General features: G+C 40.6%; 1 long non-coding RNA gene across 4 annotated transcripts in view; it reads left to right on the top strand.

The window, feature by feature from the left end:
* Positions 1-13,870, top strand: part of LOC142409518 (uncharacterized) — a 77,115-nt gene extending 63,245 nt beyond the window's left edge. For 2 of the 4 annotated variants that reach the window (XR_012775661.1, XR_012775663.1), the window contains 3 exons: positions 8,074-8,250; positions 10,169-10,311; positions 11,927-12,369. This is a non-coding gene — a long non-coding RNA (uncharacterized LOC142409518). Of the gene's footprint in view, positions 1-8,073; positions 8,251-10,168; positions 10,312-11,926; positions 12,370-13,662 lie in introns of those variants that run through there. The other 2 variants (XR_012775662.1, XR_012775664.1) reach the window with 2 other exon arrangements.
* The last annotated feature ends 561 nt before the right edge of the window (positions 13,871-14,431 follow it).

The raw sequence follows: 14,431 nt of genomic DNA, 5'->3' as shown, positions 1-14,431 counted from the left end.
GGGAAGGGACACAATGCTGTACACTGACTTTGAAGAGGGGTCATTTTTTGAACATGGTCTTGTTGCTAGCAGGAGCTCTAGCTGGGTTCTGGGTATCCAGCGATTAGATGTGGTGCCAAGATCCCAACTAAGTGGAGGAGAAAGTAGTCAAAAGAAAGTAAATTACTGGATTCATATGGAAGGGCTGAATTTCTGAGCTCATCAGCTTCTTTGCTTGAATTTTCTCAGCATCTGAATCTTAAATGAAGCCTCATTGGCATTGTTAGAAGCAACATTCAGTTCTTGCCACGCTTACATCGGTGGTCATTGCTATTCCGAGATCATTAGGAAGAGGTACAAGCATGGTAAGGAATGTAAAAGAGGGTTGGAGGGAAAAGATGCTGCTGAATAAATCCATACTGGGGTGAATACAGTGCTGAGACAGAATATCATTCAGCAGAATGGTTTATCACTAAAAACCGGCATGTTGCAGTTGAACTGAGATTTTGTAAAGAAAACTGCATCCACAGACGGCTGACTGATGAGTTCACATTATAAAAGACCGTTCAGGAGTTCATCCACTGAAAGGCCATTTACGGGCTTTACTTTCTCACGGTCCCACTCTGGAAAGAGTTACTCCGCTTGTAAGAGTTACACAGCCCATGCATATCCTCCCATTGTTTCAAGTTAAGGGAACATCAGCTGTTTTTTTATTGTGAACAGGGGCCACGAAGGAGGGCTAATTGGTTCTGTTCAGTTAAATGTCTGTTTTATGAGGCCAGGCTATTGCATGCACCGATGCTGGACAATGGGACAGCAGTCTCAATCTGTGATCTCCGTTAGACAATGAGCATTTAGGCCACTTCTGAGGGATTTGGCAAGAAAACTCCTTGTTTCTTTTTCCACACAATAAAAAACCCCAAAAGATAATTAGGTAATTCAGAGTGGATAATGATTATCCATGGTTTGGAAGGAATTTCTCTTTGACAAAAACTCCTCTGCATCTGTAGTACAAACTGATTTTACTGGAAACTTGCTATCAGCCAGAGGAAGCAAGCTTCCCAGAGAAACTTTTTAAGGTGTGAAGTGTTTGTTAATTTGTTAAGATACACACAAGGATACATAAAGATCATTCCCTAGCAAGCCATATTACATTCCTGCTAAAGAAAATTTGTGTCTCTCTACCACTTGATGAGATCATGGTGTTCAGGTACAGAAACATGCATTTCCAAAAGAATAAGTTTCTTTGGTGTTTTGGGGTTTTGTTTTGAGGCCAGTGATCATGTGCCAGGTTCTCTAAGATGCAGGTCTCTGAGCCTGCTGGAATCATGCTTTATTACCTCTGTCGCAAAAAAAAAAAAAGAATCCTGCAAACATTTTAAACAGCCAATTGATTCTGTAGCATCAGGGTATGGGGTTTATTCCAGCTCCTCTTCTTTTCTGCGGGACTCAGACAGTTTGAACACCACAGGCAGCATTTCGGGGATGCTGAGGGGCAGAAGTGAAATAGCATGTGCACCTGATTTCTTAATCCTGACCTTTCTATTGTAATGATGAAAATTAAAGTAGCCCCATGGATGTCCTAGTCCATACAAGATCCTTATTCAGACCAATGCTAGCCACAGGAACAGGGGAGACAGGAAGATGGCTTGGGCCACCTCTGAGTACCTGCCTCTGAGGCTGATGATTCGGAGGATTAAAAATTAGTAGAGAGTCCTGCAAGGAAGAAAATAGTTTTTCAGGACAGCAAAAAGCCTGGGTATTTTCCCAATATGCTGCCATAAGACAATCATGATATTGGTTAACAGAAATTTCCATAGAGGCCCCTTTACAGGAAGGAATTGATTGCAATATGGCTCATTATGCAAGGTAAATACAGCATTTCCATAATATCGCTTGTTTTTTCCTTCTGTGCCATATGCAAACCTGCTCATGTATTCACCAGAAACATCACGGTACAAGTCACAAAACTTATCATGTAGCTTCCCCTCTTCAGCTCGCAGCTGTATGCAGGCCACGGGGAAATGAAACACACCTTAAAAATGTCTGAATGTATCCATTGATAAAAATACTGGTTTTACACTGGGTTTTTTTTTTCAATTTCTCATATTGTTCACCAGCACTCAAGTTGCTGCAAGGTTTTGGTTAATTAAAAAAAGCAACGAATTTGAAGCATTGATATTTATTTTAAAAATTAGATGTTGTTCCATTAGCTTATACCGCTGCTCAGTAAATCCTAGCAATCCTGGTTATGCCAAAGAACTTAAAACCATGGAGCTCTGATTATACTAACCTGAAATCCAAGTGACCCCTGGGTTAGAGACAGTTTTTGTCTTGTGCAAAGGGAGGGTGCCATGAGGGACTATAACAAACGCAGTCTCACTTAACCCTTTTTTGAAAATTTAGCGAGCTCAGTCCTAAAAACAGTTAATGCTCAACTCTTGTTACTCTGTGGCAGTTCCAGGATCTCATCGCTTATAACCATCATGATTTCCAGCTTAAATGTACTTACAGCAAATTTATCCCTGCTTGTTCCTAATACCAGTGTTGTTCTTAGATTGCTTAAGTAGCTTTTCTCCCTTGATACTCATCTCCAAAACATATTTAGTGACAATGACTGGATCCCCTCTTAATTTTGTCAGGTTGTGGAAGCTGTGACCTCCACTTTTCTCTTGTATGATAGATTTCCCATTCCTCCCATCATCCTATTACCCTTTCCACCATCAGTTTGAGCTCATCTTTCTTAACCATGGGTGGTCAAAATTTTATACAGCCTTCCTCATGCAGAGCTCTCTTCTGAGGGTGCTAACACTTTCCTATCTCTACCTGAAATATCTTTCCTGATGCATCCAAGTGCCATCTTTATGTTGTATACTATTATTATATTTCTATGGTTTTCTGGTGTTGGGGGCTCATATTCTTCATGTGACCAAGCAGGACACACAGACCTTTTTCTAACCCTAGCTGTAATACATTGTGTCAATGAAACAAATCACAAAAATCCTATATGGTGAAAACTGCTTACCAAAACCCACTTAGAATAGGCTGCCAAAGATTTGTTGAAAAACAACTATCTACTGAAACTGCAATTACATCTGGATGTAGTGAACATGCATGAAGTGAATCAGTTAATCAGCTCTGTTAAAGAGGAAAAAGTGAATGTTTGTTAGATATTATTGTGCCTTGCAAACAAAAAAGCTTTTTTATTACTGCTTATTGCTTGCATTGCATCAGTGCCAGGCGGCCTCCCACCAAAATGAAACTTCTATTGTACTGGGTCTCAAACAAACATAAATTAAAACAAAACAAAGAAAATATTCCTCAGCAAAGTACCTCCTACTCTAATTTGGAAAAAAAAAAAAAAATGTTCAGGGACGGTGGGCTTTTAAGTCAGTAGTGGTTGACATTGGAAATAGTAACTGTATCATATGGTTTCATTTTACTATTGTTGATGAGTAGCTGTTTGAAGAAAAATTGCATAGCAACTGTTCACGAAAACCAGCACAATGTGAAACACCATTACTTTCTATGAAATCAGGACCCAGCTCTTCACAAGCTTGCATATGAGCACAAGCATATATTTTTGCAGGTTCACTGTAAGTTTGACTTGTCTCCCCACCTCCATTTTTGAAAGGGAGGAGAGGACGGCTGGTGACTACTCACCGAGTCAGCTGAAAGCCGCGCATCCACACAGCCTGCAACCAGAGCAGCTGAACGTCTTCCTTCGTAGAGAATCTGGGAATGAACCGGATGCATTAAGAAAAGCTCAGGAAGTATAAAGTAGGTATTAAGACTTGGCATTAAGACATTGGGGACATGGCAGAAAGATCTGCTAACAGCATGGAACAAGAAGGCAGATAATTGCATTTGATTTTACACTGAAACTAGTTCTAGAAGAGCAGGCATATTGTTTGAAAGGCATTGTCTCGTCCAAGATCTGTGTCTTCCTCTCATCATAATTCTACTCTGCAAAGGCTTAAGAAAGTCAGATGGCAGAAAAAAAATCTGGATTTAAAACTCATGAAGAGCAGATTGAATTGAGGTCTGGTTTTGAATCGGCATGTGCCAGCTCAAAAACTAACCATACCTCTGCCCAAGTTTAGTGCCTTTGGAGAAGAGCATGCCTACAGTAATTAGTCAATTGCTGAGAATGTTTCAGAGATTCCCAGGATGTTTATATTTAAAAAACCACCACAAAACAGAAACAAGTATCAGCATTAAAAAACCCAGGTGAATAGGATTTGCCTTGTTAGACTGACCTGTGGATGGCAATCTAAACGCAATGCTGGAAGCAGTGTTAGGAAAAGCCTCAAGCATAGGAAAACCCTCCAGTAAGAAAGAGGAAATGGTGTTTGCAGCTAGTTATAACAACACGTTATTCACAGGCATCGCTGACTTACAGAGTTTATCCTTACAACCACTGTCTTGTATAATAATTCAAACTCTGCCTCGCTCCAGATCCTGCTCTTTTAAAAAAAGAAGAGTTGACCAAACTGCTATTGATCACCCCTCATGTGGTAAGAGAGTCCTATTGACCAGAGGGAAGGTGGCTCAGCAAAGGAAAACCAGTGACACTCTTTGGATTTATGCTGATATAGTTGGGTTCAGCTACATAAAAGCCACCTGAGAGAAGATGGGAGGCAGCCATCCCAGCGGTGGGATGATCTAGGCAACGCAAGGGAGCTGAGTGAAAGGGGAATAGAAGAGGACTGCAAGGAAGCAAGGACATAGCCTCACAAAAGGCCAAAAGTAGCACTAGGGAGCAATAGGAAAAGCCTCAGCTGTAAGCCTCAGACACGAAACTGTGGTAGGTGAGCAGCAGAGAGTGCCAGCTGGGAATCAACGCTGTGAAATGAAGCAAGCAGCAGCCTAGAAGGAGCCTCTTTTCTCCAGTCCCGACACCACACAATAATACAACTGAAGAACAATGAAGCTTACCAGCCTACTGTGGCAAGACGTTACAGGGTGATCTCTGGCCTCAGAGGTTCTGCAGACAGAGGAGATACAACAGGAAGGAGAGGTGAACCAAACTTAACAGCACTTGAAGGAAGGAACTTAGACTGATGGGTGAAGGTGTCTACAGGGCCATGAGGAGGCCAGCCTTTGTGTACATGGCTAGACCGCTGGCTACCGCTCTGGTGTTTCTCTAGCTCTCTGTATACAAAGACAGAATGCAGTTGCAAGCCTGGAGGCTTTTTGTGTTATTACACAGTATATGGAGTATGAAAAACATCCTAAAAAGAATGCCACAAAATCCACAGAAGATCGCCACATCTCACTTTCCATTTGGGAGAGGCAGAGGACTGAGGCAAAACAGAACTTCTTAATGGACTTTGAATAGACAACATTCATTTGTTTGCCAGTTTATAGGCTCAAACATTACTCATCTAGTCCAAAGTAATTATGGTTAATGAGACTACAGGTAGTCTAAATTATAGATTTTCCATGAAAGCTATTTCATGCTACCCGTTTACCCCATAGCAGAATTTGAAGTATTGCTCATTTACAGGCCATGTTGACAAAATTAGTGCAATATTTAGAGACATATTGGAAAAGAAAGATTTTTTTCCACTGTTGCAGAACAGTTTCAAAGCAGAAATGGTATTGCTTAGCAAGTGCCACATTAATCACAGGCATACTGTAATAGGTTCTTCACAGAAAGTCAACCTAATTAGGTCTGGATATTTAATCTGAAGAATGGGTGCCACGATTGGGTTACAGCTGTATGATGGCTTTGAACTCAACTTCATTCATTACATATAGGTGACAGATAGTAAAGACACTTTTCCAAATAGAGATGGCTTGCCTTGTGGATGACTGGCCTGATCTCCATAAACTTCAAGGCATGTAGCCTTGAAGTAGCAGCTCACATAAACTTCACAAGGCTAGTTTCAAATTAGCTGTTGGCTTTCACAGCGTCCCTGCAATGTGGGAATCATCATGAACTGCACAGAACTAAGTTCAAAAATTAGCTGCTTGTCTTGGGGCAAGCACTAGACTAAATGGCTTTCAGTCCTTTCAGCTCAGGTGCACCTGATTTAGCTGCAGTCACATTGGGTAGGCCATGTCTAACCCTTACCCACTGTGTGACATTAGCATAACCCCAGGAGAGCTGTGAGACACTGTGCTAAAGGATACTGCTGCGATTTCCAGTAGCGTGATTCTGGGGGATGACAAAGACCAACTCAGAGGTATCGTCATGCATTCAAACTAGAGCTGCCTGTGTGCAACCAGGGGAGACATTTCTCTAAATGCATGGCCAGCACAGAATTATTTCAATGATAGATACTTCAGGAACACACAGAACAAAAGAAGTGAGCTTCCTTTTCATCTGTTCTTCTCGTGCTTCTCCGAGCAGAAGCAAGTCCGTGCACCAGAGCCTCGGTAGTAGAGAGCCCAGGTGAAGTTTGCGAAACAGGGTTTAGAACTTCATTGAAACTCCACTCAGTAAACTTCTAATCAGTCTGCAGGCAAAGCTCATGGTCCTTTTGCTACTAGCATACTGGTAGAAGCCCCTTGTTACTTTTTTTATATCCCTTGTTTTTAGCTCCAACTTGGCTTCAGCCTTCCCCAGTTTCACCAGTAAGTACCCAAACAATAATTTTATATATGCCCCCTTGCTTGCCTGTCCTTGTTTCTGCTTCTTGTATGGTCTCATTTCCATTTCAGACCACTAAAAAGCTCCTTGCTTAGCCACGAGGACCTCTGCCATACTTCCCTGTCTTTCTGCACAAGGATCAGTTTGGTCCTCAGCTTTCAGTAAGTTTTCTTCAAAATCAGCTCTCTTGAGCACCTTTGCCCCTTGTGGCAGCTTCTCAGAAGATCTTAAATAATTAGCTAGCCGTGCTTCCCTGTGTAAATTATGATCTGATTATTCCTACAGCTAGTTTCAATAATTTTTTAGAACAATCTTTGATTTATCTGATGGGGAGAACAGGAGTCAGTTTTCCTAGATTTCTCCTATTCCCAAGTAATTTTTAAATTTGAATTCCAAATATTCTTGCCTTTCTTTTTCAAATCAAAGTATCTCGACTAATGAAGGCATTTAGAAAAAAAATGTGCTTTACCTAACTTATAGTAAAATTTAGTATTTTCAGAAAAGAGCATGAATTTTACAAATTAATCTAAAATAGCAAAATTCAAGCACAACTCCTCTTCATGTCTAGTTGTTGCCACTAGAGTGGGCCCAGTAATAACTAGAAGGAAGAAAATTAAAAACAGCAAAAAAGCCACATGTGCCTTTTGTCCCATATTACGCCTGTGGCTTAATTATACAGATGCATTGTGTGCTTAACTAAAAAGCAATAAAGGCACTGCAAGAAGTACCATTAATGAACCAGCATCACCCCCTGAAGATCAGCCCAGTTTCTGGAATCTTTCTGGTGGAAATGCCTTTTATTTCTTATGTTCAGCTTTGTCTCCAGCGGTCCATATCCAGACGTCTCCAGTTTGTTGGTACTGGTGTCAATAGCTACCAAAGGGTGAAGACTGAGGTAATGAGCAAGATCACAATCAAATCCTACCAGTTCAGCAGCATGTATCCACCATGTAGAGGGTAACTTGACGAGAGGATGCTAGCACAGAAGTAACTACTCAAAGATGCCTTGTCTTAACAGGAGATTTTAAAGTTGAGAATAGTCTACCATGGGACAAAGGCATGTGGTGAAAACATGTAGAATGGGGGCGATGCAGAGAAGACTGCACTGAATTCTGTCTATGCCCTGGAACTTCTCGCTATGAGGAATTTCAGGATATTAGACATTCTCGATACTTATCGTTCTACTGTCTCTTCAAGGACTTAGGACTTGGCCAATTTTAACTTTTGGAAGTTGAAAGCAAGCCTTCCCTGAAGGCAGGGTAACTCGTTAAGAACTGCTACAGGATTGCTCTGCACCTTCTAGTACACCAGTTTTGAGGAAGCATCCCACAACATTTAAAAATCACATTTTTACCAATGTGTTTATGGAAAACGGTTGAGCAAGATTGAAGGGAAGTTGTAAGTATGGAAAGGGTAGAATAATTTTTTTGTGAAAATTGCACAGTTTGACAGAGACGACAGTTTTTAAAGAAGATTTTCTTTTTTTTTTTTTGGAGGGGGGAAGCCACTGTGTAAAAGCCTGTCTTGGAATGGCCACTGAACACACAGGGAAGGCACAACCTCTCTCCATGCTTCCACCTGAAGGGTGTCGAAGGTATCTCCAATAATGCCATGTACCATGGATACATCCATCAAGACAGATTCAAGATGAGTTCCTGCATCAGTGCATTTAGGTGATCTCCAAATATACTAGTGCATTTTTTTCCTTTTTTCTGTAGCACCCTTCAGTAGCCGGGTCCATGGGTTGTTGGGTCCATCCTGTGACTTTGGAAACACTGCCTGTCTGCGCTGGATTTAAACACCTTATTTCTACAGAGCTTTCATTAGCTGATGCTCCATCCTGGTGTTGCCAGAGAACAGCAACCACAAGGAACCTATTTACCCTTCTCTGAAAGCTGGAGAATTCACTGGATAATCTCCATTCTTGGTGAATGGGAAGTTGAAAACTATACATTGTATTTAAAAAGTTCATAGTGAACACAGAGTGCTGCAGGAAGTAGCAAGCTTATCAAAGATCTTTATGTTGCGTACAGTATCAAATGTTATGTTCACAGGGAGACCAGACAAACAAATAGGCAGGATATGTCAGTAGAGTCTAGACTGGGAAAGGTCCCCTGAGAAGTTAATTTCCAAATCTTTAATCTACCAGGTTTTATATATTTTTATCTACAAATAGTGCAGCTTTTCACACACCCGTACTTTAAGAAAAATGTAGTTAAATACTGTTGAAAAAAGAAGGGGAAAAAAGGAATTACTGTGTTCCTTTTTATCTAACTGCATGTTCTCTCAAATGCAACTTGATGCCTCATTCAGCAGAGTATTTACATGTGTGTCTATGTCATTCAGACTGCCCCCACATTTTCTACACTCACTGGAGCTCATCTGATGCTTTAAACTAGGTGTTGAAATGCCCTACTGAATCACAGCCATAATTTTTCTTTAAGGTGGAGAACGAAGAGCTAACTCTTTCTCCTAGAAGCCACAAGAGTTTGTAAGAAAGGAGATGATGTGGGAAACCTTGTGCCGCTCTTCTCCTGGGTGACGTCAAGAGCGTTGCCAAACCTACCATTTCAAAAGTACTCCAGATAGTGAGGTGTGACATGGCAGTCAGCGCCTTCATCACCACTTGAAGCATTCTCAGATCATTGGCTTTGCACATGTGTATTTCGTACTTGTGTTTGAGGAGATGAACATCTCTTCAGTTAATGAAAATATCATGGAAAACATAGAAGATGACCATGAACTCTTCCAAAAGCGTTTGGCATTACAGAGTACAGGCCTGTTCAGAGTTATGACAGAAATCCCAGGTTACAAGATAGTCTCTGTTTTTAAAGGGCTATTTCAGCTTTAGCCCATTTCTCATTAAATCATGGCTTTACAAGAATTTATGTCCAACTTGCGTGACAGAAAGATTTTGTTAGAAAAAACTTGTGTTAATTTTAAAAAGCCAATGCCCTGCTGTCCTGTGTGTTTTGTAGCATCACTCATTGCTTCTGTCTGCTAAGTCTGGATAAAGAATTTAATCGCTAATAACATAGTAATTGGTCTGATTTTGTGAAACTGAAGGGGAAGTGTTTTTTTCTCCTCCAAGACATGCAAACCTTAATCCTTACTTCTTTTAAGGAAAAACCACTTCATCTGAATGTGACAGAGAGTAGATATTATAGATTGTTTTGAAATGTGTGCACTGTGTATGCTCGTGGACATTCTTCTTCACATTCTACATACATAGCTGCCATTGCATGCATATTAAAGGAAAAGTGGAAAAACCACAGCCTCTGAAGAGATCATTAGTATTTCATTCCTCCCAGTATGGTTATTTCTTTAATTTCTTTTCCTTTTCCCAGACAAGCATATCAGATTGTTCTAGACAGGATGCCTTATCTATGACTCTTCTTATACCTGGGACACTCACCAGTGCAAAATATCCTTTTATCAAGTTGATTCTGAAATCACTATGATTTTATGCCACAATAAAACATACCATATTGAAAGAGCACATATTTCTTGTTACAGACAAACACCCATGGAGCACTCCTCACAACATCTGGGGAACCTGTCTTATCCTATTGCTTTCTTGTTGCTTTTCAGGATATTTCACTGAAGGAATGAGAACAAATCAACTACAAAATTGCATGGAAAAAGCACACAAATTTTAGATGTCAATCTCCAGTTATCAGTGATGAAAAGGGCAAAGGACCCCCCTCTGGTGCCACACTCAATATTCCTCACAGGTGAGCTCTTTCTACAGCCCTCACTTTTCTTTGTCAACTCTTTTCTGACAGCAGAGTTAGAAGTTTCTGGTTTTATCACTTTAAGTTTTGTCTGCATACAGTGTTTTCATCTGTCCATCCCCTCTCTGCCAAAGAAAAATGACCCCTGACCTCTGTTGCCAAATTAGTCCTTCCTGTGGTTCTTGGAAAATTACCTTTATGGTTCTTTTCGGGAACCACGATACTCTTAGGGACATCTTTAACGTGGCCATATCGTTCTTTCACTGCAACACAGAATCCGTATTGAAAAGCAGCAGTAATGCTATTTAGAATATTATGCAAAGGAAAACATATTGAAATACCTTCAGTGATGGTTCGTCAAAGACTTGGCATTCACAGTATTGCCCAGTCCTCTTTTTGGTGATATTTTTGAGTCTTTTCCATAACTGGCATGTTGCTGAAAGATAAGTGTGAGATATAAGGAAATAGAATAGAGCAGTTAATAGGATCCTACCAGCTCTGACGCTTCACTGCACTTTTTGAATTTACATTTTCAGTCTGTCATTCCACAAATAGTCATAGCTCTCTACCTTTTGTGCTTTAGTTTCCATCACTTCCATGCCACTGTTCTTTTTGAGGAATGCTGTTCGTGTTTAAAGTGTTATGGAAACAATAGTCAGAACCAACCAGTCTGCCTGAAAGAGTGAAAAGCTATGTTTTTCCTGTAGTGAAATACTGGTTTCAGTATAGCGAAATCCTGTGTCTGTTATAGTACTGCATTTAAGGAGAAGAATTCTTTTAAGAGCTATTTGTGCCATTCTTATGAATCTGAAGCAATGGTGGTGTTTTGCTGGTTTCTACTGTGTAATTTCAATATGCAACAATCTCTCCAAGCTGAATAATTTGGAATCCACACACGCGTTGCAGTTTCGAGATAATTTGATCTGAATAGCATTTTCATGTAAATGTTTTGGCAGTAACAAAAATATCCTCAACATTACTACTTACAGCTTTGAAACACCAGTGATGATTTTACATGCCAGCAATGAAAGAGCATGATAGGCAGGTTAAAAATCATTAATTCCTCTCTCTGAAACTGATATTTTCTCACTGAAAGGTTTGAAAACAAATCTACTCTCAACAGGTTATTTCTGTATTAACGTGATACCAGCAACATCTGTGCAGCTCCCTCTCTTCTCCTGTGGGCAAGCACTGTCCAAAGGAGCTTGAAGAACACAGCTCTTGCTTGCTTCACCCCACAGCTGTGGGGTAAACATGGGATACAAGGTTTGAAGTGTTAAATAATTGGAGAAAGTGAACGGAGAATGATAACAATAGCAATAGGGAAATTTCTCAAGTGATTCGAGAAGGTTGTCTGGTGCAGGCTGGATGTTTGATTATGTATGCACTGGATACCCACTTCTCTCTCCTTGAATAATACATGGGAACCAGGAATTGTTTACTTTAAAATATCAAAATGAGAAATGACCATGTTCTGAAAATAAAACCTGGGAGTTTCAACTCTGCCATCTCTAGGAAAGCCCAGTGGGAGGGATAGGATTGCTAGAACTAGGGGAGGCCTCCTTTTCCTTATTTGTTATCATTTAACAAAATCTGAAGGCATCTTCCTTTGCAGAGAGCAGGAAATAATTCCTATGCAGCTCCAGGGCCATGCAGAGGTTATGGTGCCCATTTCACTTGCAGTGTTAAACAACGGAGGGCTTCAGGATCATACTGGGGCTGTACCGAGTCACCAAACACGGGACAAGAAAAAACAAAAGAGCACACGTACATACAGTGGAGCGTTTCCGACTAGCGACAGATGAAAATACAGTGCGCTTTACAGTCCGCCTTCTCCCTCCAATGTTCTCCAATACAACTGGTTGTTTTCCACTGCTGGGGAGATTTTTTAGGGTTACATTTGGGAGTGCATGCTCAGCAGACTAAGAATTCCAGCCAAAATGTTCCTGCTAATTGGTGATTGTTTTGGAAACCTGAACATTGTGAATCAATGTTGTATTCTCAGCCTGTGCTCCGAGTCTGCTTGGAATTAGTAACCTAAAGTTTTATGGCAACAAACTCCAGTATCCTATTGAGAAGAACTAGTGTATGTGTTGTCTACATACTAACAAACGCAACCGTGCTTCTGCATGTCACTGAAAAATAAAAAGGATTGTACACATGGCATATATATAATACAATGTTAAGATGTCTGCATCTGGGAGACAGATTGTAGCTGCCGCTTCACTCCCAGGATGAGGCAGCCCAAGCCGTGTCAAAAGCTGAGAGGTCCTTGCCTTATATAGAGTGAAATGTGGTGTCACTGACTTCAGTAGCGAAATTCTCAATGACTTTTGTGTTTTGCCCAGGATGCATCATTATTCCCCATATATGGAAGCGAGTGTTTCACCAGAACAAGCATGATTTTTGCTAATCAGAGAACATGTAATCACTTAGACAATTTGTAACAGTACTTATGAAATGCGCATCTCAGATCTGTTTTGCACAAATCTTCTTATTTTTCTATCCGAAGTTGCTCGTTGCGCAAACTCTTGAGGACTGTTAAATATTGCTTGATTAACTTTTACACAGTATTATGAATAGTGTGTTTGGAAAGGACTTAGAAATTGACCTGGCTACAACCTTACAGCAAACATCCCAAACGAATACCATTTACTAGGAAAAATTGCATTTCTTCACATCTGTTAGCTTACCTGAATCAATTTGTTCTTCTCGTTATGAATCCAGTTTAACACCTTCAACCACTGCGAGTTTTTGTTCTTACGGCCTCCTCCATTTTCTCCCTTGTTTGTATAAAAGAAACATACAGCTTATCAGATACCAAATGGCTAGCAATGTTCTATTTGCTTTGCCAAGTATAAACTCAGCTAAAGCTATCAGCTAAATACCCTGCTCGTTTCAATCCCGTTATCAGTAGTCCTGCACTTCACAGAGATCCCATCTCTCATTTGCAGGCTTGTGAGCCTTTCCACAGCAAGTTGTCTCCAGATGTGAGGTCGCAGCGTTCCCAGTGGTGCGCGAGCGATGGGAATTGAGCTGTGACACCCGGCCAAAACCTCCGGCACCCCTGAGCCCTGCCCGTAGCCACCTCCTAATGGGTTTTTCACACTCACCTGGGCTTTAAGGTTCCAAGCAGGGAACTTGCTCCAGGACGGGGGCCCATCCTGCTGGGGATCTGCAGAAGGGATAGGCTCATCCCCTGCACTGTCTCAGGGAATACTGAGCAGGAATTGAACTAATGGAAAAAACAGAACTTTCCAAAGCCCCTTTTTATTGTTGGTTTTTTTTTTTCTCTTTGGCTTAACTCATTCTGTGTCGATATTCTTTACAATGTTAACCTTTCTTGATCAGTGCTTTTAATACAGCTGTCAGAGTCAACCGAGGAAGATGTTAAGGAATCTTCTCTCCCACTGCTGCATTACCAAGGATGTTTCAATGAAAACACGGTCCTTTTGATCTTAGTTATTTGGGAGCTCTTCTTCTGCAGCTTGTATCTCAGCAGAAAACCTAACAATCTGTTTGCACTTACTGGGAAAAAGATATTGTCGCCTTGCCAACATAATTACATTGGTGAGTTAGGGAATAATGAGTGAGAACAGATGAAATATTTAGATATAAATAGTCTGTTTTCATGTGCTGTGATTGTCGCTAATAAGGCAAGGACGTGTGGTTTGTGGTTCAGGGACAGGATGAGGAACCAGGACATCTGGGTTCCTTTCCCAGCTTTACCACAGTGTATTGAAGAAGTCATCAAGCCTCTTTGTACCCCATCAGTTGGAAGTGGATAATAATGCTCGGGGGACTAATTCTTTAATGCTGTCGTTTTCAGATGTTCAGAAGGGAAGAGCGATACAAGTGTACGATTTTTGCATACTAGAAATCGGTCTGACTAAAACTTTAAATCCAGATACCTAGAAAGTTTGTGAATTAATTTATCCTATTCTGACTTTAGGAATCTGACCCACTTGCAATTTCGTAGCAAGGACAGAAAAACAAGAGGAAAATTAAAACCAATGCAGAATATTTGAACAAAATCTTGTCTGAAAAGATGTGATCCTAAATTTTCTGTGACAAGTTTTTTGGGCTTTACACGCAAGGGTGTTTTTTTTTTTTAAACATC

Source organism: Mycteria americana, chromosome 4 (assembly GCF_035582795.1).
Source record: "Mycteria americana isolate JAX WOST 10 ecotype Jacksonville Zoo and Gardens chromosome 4, USCA_MyAme_1.0, whole genome shotgun sequence".
NCBI classification, from domain to species: domain Eukaryota; kingdom Metazoa; phylum Chordata; class Aves; order Ciconiiformes; family Ciconiidae; genus Mycteria; species Mycteria americana.
The sequence above is the reverse complement of the archived record's forward strand: the minus strand, read 5'-3'. Positions and strand labels throughout refer to the sequence as shown.